Source organism: Callithrix jacchus, chromosome 1, assembly GCF_049354715.1.
Source record: "Callithrix jacchus isolate 240 chromosome 1, calJac240_pri, whole genome shotgun sequence".
In the NCBI taxonomy this organism is placed as follows: domain Eukaryota; kingdom Metazoa; phylum Chordata; class Mammalia; order Primates; family Cebidae; genus Callithrix; species Callithrix jacchus.
Genome location: NC_133502.1, coordinates 175,435,815 through 175,444,934, shown reverse-complemented (window position 1 = coordinate 175,444,934; position 9,120 = coordinate 175,435,815).

Genomic DNA, 9,120 nt, shown 5'->3' with positions numbered 1-9,120 from the left:
TTCAGCTAAGTGCCTGCTGAAACATAAAATCTTCATTTGGGTTAGAAACGAAGATCCATACTTATCTCAGAATTCTCAGCTAACAGGTAATTTTGGCAGCACTTAGGTGACACTCAGTGGAAAGAGGGCACTTTTTAAGATTGTTGTGAGCCTGTACTTCCTAAGATCTTGGAAGCAAAAAGTCCATGGCTCCAGCTAGTAGATAAAGACTCAACAGCGAATCTGCATTCATTAAAAAAAAAAAAAATCAACAGTATTTATTGACTGTGGATCAGGACTGTGCCAGGAACGGGCAGACAATTAAGTCATAGTTCCTGTTTCGGAGGAGCCCACTGTCTAGCAGGGAACATGTGGGTGTGTAGCGGGGAGGGAGTGAAGAATGGATGGTATATACAAAATTACAAAGTGACAAGCATCACAGCAGAGCTAAGTTCAAAATGAAATGGGGCCAGGCGTGGTGGCTCACCCCTATAATTCCAGCACTTTGGAAGGCCAAGGCGGGTGGATCATTTGAGGTCAGGACTTCAAGACCTGACCAACACCAAGCTTGGCCAACATGGTGAGACCCCGTCTCTACTAAAAATACAAAAATTAGCCAGGCGTGGTGGGAGGTGTCTGTAGTCCCAGCTACTGTGGAGGCTGAGGTAGGAGAATCACCTGAATGCAGGTGGTGGAGGTAGCAGTCAGCCAAGATCATGCCACTGCACTCCAGCCTGGGCATGGAGGGAGACTGTCTCAAAAACAAAAAAAAACTGAAATGGGATCACTGAGTGGTGAGCAGCTGGGTAGGATGCTCAGGGAAGGTGTCATGGCAATAATTTTTGCAGAGCCTAGAACAATAGGAAGGAGCTTACCCGGGAGGGGAAAAGTCAGAGGGGAGTGGATAGAAAAGAGAAGGGTATATTCAAGGCAGAATAATCCATGCAAGAAGCAAGAGAAACCTTAGGAGAGCAGCCAGGTCCCAAGTGGGGAGCAGAAGAATAGAACCAACAGGTGGGCTGATGTCAGATCTGGAAGGGCCTGGGAGGCCAAGCTGAGGAGCTGAGATCCCACCAGGCGGACCTCACGTGGGAGGTGACGGCATCAGATCTGCTTAGGAGGCGGCCTTGGAGCAGTTTAGGGGGGGAGACTGTGTGTGCAGTGGAGGCTGCTGTGAGGGAGTGGCTGTCCCAGAGCAGATGCGAACAGGGCAGGCCAGCTTGGGGCCCAACAACCCAGGGATAAGCAGGTTCTGCTGGTGCTGAGACCCACAGTCTCCTGTAAACACTAGGGCAGTGGTCAGGGGCCCAGATAAGCCCTTGGCCTTTGGAATGCCTCTCTAACTAGGGCACCAGCAGGCAGAGCAGTTTCCTCTGACTTCTCAGCCCTTGGGCCAGCAGTCACAAGAAAGCCACAGAGCACACATAGCTCAGTGGGGCCCAGGACACTGGCTGCCTGGGTTTCTTACCATCTGTGAAAGTCAGTGTTCTCCTGTTAGCAGGAACACCTACCTGGCAGGGTTGGTGTCAGGGTGAAGGTTTAATCATGGAAAGTGGTTAACGCTGCAGAACACAGTGGGCCCCAGGGAAATATAAATGCTAGTGAGGAGTAAGCCCTTCGCCACCACGCCATGTGAAATGAAAACTGCTCTGATCGGAAGTAGACGGGGAGGGGTCAACCTTTTCCCTGCCCATTCCTTGCAGTAGGCCTTGATGAAGCTGTTCTACTAGTTTGAAAATCACTGGACTTTGACTGGGCATGGTGGCTTATGCCTGTAATCCCAGTATTTGGGAGGCCAAGGCAGGTGGATCATCTGAGGTCAGGAGTTCAAGACCAGCATGAACAACATGGCAAAATCCTTTCTCTACTAAAAATACAAAAATTAGCTGGGCGTGGTGGTGGGCCCCTGTAATCCCAACTACTCAGGAGACTGAGGCAGGAGAACTGCTTGAACCCAGCAGGTGGAGATTGCAGTGAGCTGAGATGGTGCCACTGCACTCCAGCCTGGGCCACAGAGTGAGACTCTGCATCAAAAAATAAGTAAATCACTGTGCTTTGCATTCCTGGGGTTAATTTCTACATGTATTTCCTAAACCCGAGGGTTCAAGTAGGGTTAGCTGCTGGTGCCAGGCCTGGAGCACAGTCTGGGGGTGGAGTCTCTATTCCTCCTCAGAAAGCCCAGCACAAGAGCCTGAGCTCTGAGGGGGATCCGGCGAGTCACCCGCCACCAAAGAGCATCTGTAGGACAGCCTGGCCTAGGTCCTTGCTCCCCAGCATCAGAAGCTGGGCTTTGTGTCCTGACAGGGACAACTGTCTGCATCTCACTCCAGACACAGACATCCCTGCTGGCCCAGGAGGAAGGCCTTAGAGAGGGGTTTCCTGAAGAAGAAAAACATCTCCCCATCAGAATAGGAAGCTGTCACCCTTTTCCAAGATATGAGGCCTGGAAGGAAATTCTCCTTCATGGTTTGGTTACAAATGAGTTAATCCAAGTTACGTACTTAACACATGTTAAACATGTAGTGGGTCTTCACTTAGAGCTGTTATTTTTACTCCGTAATCCCAATTTTTCTTATATCTATTAAAGTCAGCATGGTGTTTAGTGAGTTGAGTGGGTGTTCAGAGTCCAATAAATATACAGAACTGCAGTAAAAATTCTGTCCAAGAAAAACACTCTTATATTCTTCATATTATGAATAGACAAAAGAGATTCACACAATATGACATGCTCTATGTGAAGCAAAAATGGATCCTTTCTAATTTGGCTCAAGGTCACTTTGCTGTCATGTTAACGCCTAGGATTTCTAACCACGCCAGATCCTGCAGGAATTCTAGCAGCATTTACAGCTCTGGCCTCCCTCTATCCTGAGTGGAACGCTGTGCAGTTAAGGATCTTTCCTGAGAATCCTAATAAGTGAGATTTTATCACAGCATTGCTGATCCCAAATTAACAGGATGGTGGCAGTTCTAGAGGCAGCCTATAGCTTCCATTGACAAAGGTTAGCTATTGCCAAAGGCAGACCAGGATAGAATACTCTGGGGAGTAACATAGTATCTTATTAAGTTATAAATACATTTAATGGCTTTCATATTGGTTTCTTATTTTGGAATGAGGAAAAAAAATAGATTTCATAATCACCGTAGTCTAAGTAAAAAGCCACTTTTAAAAAATAATATGTATTTACCTACAATACTGCTTATGAATTATTTTTTATAGAGCCCACAAAGTCCCTCAAAGGACAATGGTAACTCTTCCTATAATTGCATCAAGCTACTTGCAAGGCTAAACTTAGGGCTTATTTGGAAGAAATTAAAAGTGGTAAAGATTTTAAAATCAACTTTTTTTTGAGATGGAGTATCTGTCACCCAGTCTGGAGTGCAGCTCACTGCAACCTCCGCCTTCTGGGTGAAGCAACGCTATTGCTTCAGCATCCCGAGTAGCTGGGATAACAGGTGCATGCCACCATGCCTGGCTAATTTTGTATTTTTAGTTGAGACGGGGTTTCACCATGTGGGCCCAGCTGCTCTCGAACTCAGGTGATCTGCCCGCCTCAGCCTCCCAAAGTGCTGGGATTACAAGCGTGAGCCAGCGCACCAGGAAAACTGGTTTTGATTCAAACAAGTCAAACCAGTTCAGAAAAAGTCTCCAAGACTACTTTCCCCACCCCTACTTTGCTGTGGTTAAAGAAAAAAAATGTTATTTGCACCCATCTTCAATCACTGAACTTTAGAGCATTTTCTTAAAAAGAACGTAAGAGTTGGGAAGCAAGGGCAGAGTTCTTATCCTTCACTTACATGCACTGAGAAAGAACATATTTTACATCATTTATGGAATAACAGACTGTTACAGCAAGTTCAAGCTTACCTCATTTCAAATGACCTAACTGGTCCACTGATGGGGTAAATTCTAGAGTCCTGCACCCTCCAAGATGCCCAGAGATGGGGACTGTCTGAAGGAACACTTCGGTGGTTTGGTGGGAAGTAGCAGTCCCTGAGCTGACTGTGATGGAATCAAAATAACTGCACAGGTGTTAAATGCTCCATGTGGGTAACACCCCTCACATCCCACCCCCTTCTGTTCCCAAACACAAATGAACCGCTCCATCTTCTTTCTCCTCCCAAGAACTGTAGTGCTGCTCTCCTTCAACCCCACCAGCTTCCACCCTGGGGAGATACTTGTGCTGTGGGGATACTTGCTTCCCAGATGTGCACGGCTGGTAACCAGGGCCTTGGCAGGGTCCTCTGCAGGGCTGAAAGTGGGGGTCAGAGAGGTCACCGTGCTGCAGGGGCTGAGCTACTCGTTCTTGGTCAGGATGGACAGGCCCTGCCTCAAATAAAGGCTAGAAGTTTTTTTTTCTGGGTGACTTCTTCCCCATACAGAAAATGGCTAAGCTAGCTGAGGCAATCTGTAGTTGGCTTCAGAATCAGCAAAGGGGAGGGGAAGAACCTCACAACAAACAGTGGTAACAGAAGGTTTGTGTGGGAAGGTGGTTGAGTTTGGTCTAAAACAAGCAGTGTCTCTGGTAATGAGCTGTTGGTAGGAAATACGCAGCGCTTGCAGCCTTTGAAAGAGCACCGCTGCTGCTTCTCGAGGGCAGGGCTTTGGGCATGGGGGAGGACAAGAGAAGTGAAGCAAAGATCCAATAAACACTAATGTGCGTGGAGGCGTGACAGAGCAGTGGAGAAACCCACTGCCAAGCATGCCATACACAGGCCCTGCACAGAGGCCCAGCTCTGCTCTGGGCACTGGATGATCTTTGGTACCTCAGCTGCCTTTTCTGAATCACAGCTGGCTCATCGGGAAAATGAGGACACCTCAGCTATCAGTCAGGGTCCTGGCAGGAGACACATGGCACATTCAGATGGAGTCACTGAGGAGAGCTTCATAAAGGGACTATTTACAAAGGGTGTAGGCAGGGTTAAGAGACTCCAATGAGGACAGTGATGTACCAGAGGCCTGGCAAAAGCAGGGAGTCAGGACTGAGACTGGCTTGAGGGACAAGGGGAGGGTGTGGCTACTAACCCCCCCAGAAGTTGCCTGACAGGACTTGAGGGCCTTGGCAGAGAAGCCCAGCCACTGCCAACCCACAGCTGGCGGGAGGAAGCCAGGGGAGTGAATTCTCTGACTTCTCTGTTCTCTCTTCTCCCGGGCTCCTCCCAGAGTATCTGTGGATTCTGACAGGAAGCCAGGACAGGTCAACAGTGGCCAGCCTCTGGAGAGAAGTGCATGGCAGCAAGGGGGCCCGGAGGGGCACACAGAGAGACTCTAGCACACCCCAAGTACCCAGGGGGGGCGGTGGGGTGTAAAATGTCACTATGAATGCCAGCCTGGCAGTCACTCACTGCCCAATGGATCAGGTTATTTGGCATTTACTTACCAAAAGGCCACCATATAACTTTATTCTTAGGTGGTAAAACCCAGGGTCAAACAAGATGTGGTCACCTACTCATAGTGAAAAACAAAACTTTTACGAAGTTGACAGATAACGTTTATTAAAACATGTCATACAAAAGGGCGTGGTCTCTTCTATAAGAAGAAAATATTAAACATAAACATTCAATTAAGTAAAACCATGCTGTGCACTGAAGACAGCAATATATAAAGACAGAAACTATTCAACTTTTGCAACATAGGCATAACATTACACAAAATATCAATAAGATATGCACCTAATGATAATCTTTTTATCATCAAATGGTTTTGTGGCCTAAGAGTCACCTGACTTGCATAAATAAAGTACTTTTCTGGACGAAACATTGGGAACCTCATAAAAGGAAAGAAGGCAGCAGCAACTAACATGACACAGGCTTCAAGCAAAAAAAAAAATAAGTCACATTTGCAAAATGTGTTCCAGCATCTTCCCATAGGGCACTATCAGTAGAGATTTGAAATAAGAAACTTGTACCTTTAAATATGTAAGTAGCAAAGAAAAAACCCCAAACAAACCCTGGTTTCACTGAACAAAGTTAGTCACCCACTAAAGCAACCTAAATCACAAAACTGGTGGCATGGAAGGGATTGGAGATAACATGTGGCTGGTTTCCAGAGACCCTAAATTATCACAGACCTTCCAAAAGCAAAAACCTGGACTTGTTGTGATGGCGTCCTCTCCACACCCAGCCAGGAGGCCACATCACATCCCCTTCCCCACGGAAAGCACGGCTTTGAAGCTTCTGCTATGCCTCAACTTCACTTCCACAGCAACTTGGGGATGTGTGAGCCTCTCAAGAAGGGAGCCCCGGAGGCTAAGTGGCTTTCCCCAGTGGTTAGAAGCCAGCCTTAGGGTCAGGTTAGTTCAGCAAATGCCCACTAGAATGGAGGGGATCCTTTTGGGCAAGCTTTTAAAGTAATGGCCAAAAGGGACCAGAGGAAGATGAGACCTAGAAATCAGAATCAACAGGCTGGGGCCCTGGAGCGCCTGTAGGCACCCCACAGCCCTGCAGGGAAAGTTATTGCAGTCCTTCCTTAGTTAATGGTGACGTACACTTTACCATGTGGATTACTGTCATGTGTGTATCTAAAGGTAAAAACATGGTGTAAGTATAAACTATTTTTTTTTTGAGACAGAGTCTCGAACTGTCGCCCAGGCTGGAGTGCAGTGGAGCGATCTAGGCTCACTGCAACCTCCGCCTCCCAGGTTCAAGCAATTCTCTGCCTCAGCATCCCAAGTAGCTGGGATTACAGGCACCCACCACCCGGCCTGGCTAATTTCTGTATTTTTAGTAGAGATGGAGTGTCATCATCTTGGCCAGACTGGTCTTGAACTTCTGACTTTGTGGTCTACCCGCCTCGGTCTCCCAAAGTGTTGGGATTACAGGTGTGAGCCACCATGTCTGGCCGGTATAAGTATGAATATTAAATACCACTGGTGGTGCCTTGAAGCCCTTTCCCACAGGGATTGAAGAAAAACCACAGTTAAGACTCAGAGTAGGGGACAAATACCTTGGTTGTAGGCCATTGACGTGATCCCTGAAAGACTATTTGAACAGTGTTACCCACAACAATCCAAACTCATTAGGAAGGATAAAGGTTTCTAAAGCTGAATTGAGATGAAAGAAAGAGGCTATTCCTCCAACCCAAGGTGGGGAGGAAAAAAAGGTAAAACTCAGAGTTTACAAAAATTCACTTTTAATATTCAAACTAAAGCAATCCCCTTCTCCTGCCTCTCTGAACATGGCCAGCATTTCAGATACTTACCACCTCACAGGGTCTGGTTGCCTGATAAACGATCCCAATTTCTACCAAAAACTCAAATACCACAGAAAACTTAAAAAGAACAGATGTGAGAAACTTATTTCAGTTCTACATTTAGTAGCTGATGGACACATAAGGCTTTCAAGAAGACACTCTTCTCTTTACAACATATTAATAAGTCCTGGCACAACTGACTGCTTCCAAAACTACCACCCAAGGGCTGGCCACCACTCTTGGCTGAACAAAAACTCTTCCTCGTGACGAGGGCACTATGCTGATTTCAGCAGAACTGAAGGACCACAACTCTCCCAGAATATCTATATTTTTACCTTGCAGACTGTTCTCCCACAGTGTCCTAATGCTTATAGGAATAGTCTTTAATGAGAAACAGCACACCAAACCTTCCAAACAGGCAGAAATGTTCTGCTAATACCATGGGAGAGGGTGATCAGTTTTTGGCAGAACAAAATGGCATCACCACCTTAGTACTGAAATTAGTAGGAGTAATAAAACAATTTCTCCTCAAATATAATGGCTAGGATCATACCTAAAAACCCACTGAGAAAAAGAAAAGGAGACATGAGGCTTGATTATACAGTCACCTCTCTATACGTGTGTCAGGTACAGAGAAAGGACTGCTAATTGGTAATGTTTCAATACTAAGAGAAGCTATTCATGTGGCAAACAACCAAGAGGTAATATCTAGTTTCTAGGTTAAAAAAAACAATATATATATATATATATATATATTTATAATAAAGTTTTAAATACAAAGTGCTTATTATATATCGAGAATGATACAGTGTTGTGAATAAATCCCTGTTTGTAATCTTGCTTACAAGAGTTAACTGGTAAATAAGTATTTTCTTTCCTCTTTCCAGACAATGTTCAACAAGTAAACACCTTGGTGTTAGGAGCTTGAGAATCAGAGGCCATTGCCAGCAATGTCTATAATATTACAGCAAAGCCAAATTAAAATGTCACCCCAAATCCAAGAAAAATTATTTTTATTTTAAGGGAAAAAAGTTTCTGTTTAGAAGTAAATAAACCAGTACATTTATGGAAAAGATGACATAGTAGTGGCACCCTGTCCTACCCTGGGAATAACCTCAGGTAGATTACACAGCTTAAAAGCATGTGTAATATACCTTTCTTTTTGACCTAAACCATCTAACTGATGGGCAGAAAAGGTCTCAGAATAGCTGCTTTTTTTTTTTTGGTAGGCATAGCTTCGTGGAATTGTAAATTTAAGCAGCTTTATCTATAATTTGGGAGCATGAATCTGTAGACGACTTTGCTAAACTTAGGACTCCTTTCAAAACCACATTCCAGCACTCATAAAGAACTGGCAGTATTAACTCAGTGTACCCCTCTAAAGACTATCTCCCCCACCTTGAAAGAATGTATTTTCAACGTTCTTCTTGGGGAGCTTTTTCCCCTTAGCTATAACCACTCAGAATCCTATCTGCACTCTCACTGATTGGTGGAGTGTCGCCTTACACTCTATGAACTACTAAAGTCCACAGGGAACTCTCAGCCACAACTTGTGGCTCCTTCCCAATAAGCATGGTGCTGACTGCCGTCTTTGTAAAGCACCATAATCGAAGACAGAGCAGGGGCTGCAGTGGCCCGTGGTACCATGATCAGAGTCACAGCAGCTCAGTGTCTACCAGCCATAGAGTAGATCCCACTGCATGGGGGCTACAATTAAGTAAACAGGATTTGGGAAAGCAAACCAATGAGAAACATCTCTCTCTGGCACCCTAGAGAATTACAATTAGATACAACTGTTCAAACTCTATGTTAGTACTAAAATACAAAACACTGCCTTATCAAGAGTCTGAAACACTCTGTGACAGTAGCAGCATCTTATAGAAACTGAAACTTGTACCGTAAGTTATCTGTTTCATATTCAGAAAGTCACTCTCTTAGCATCTCCATACTTT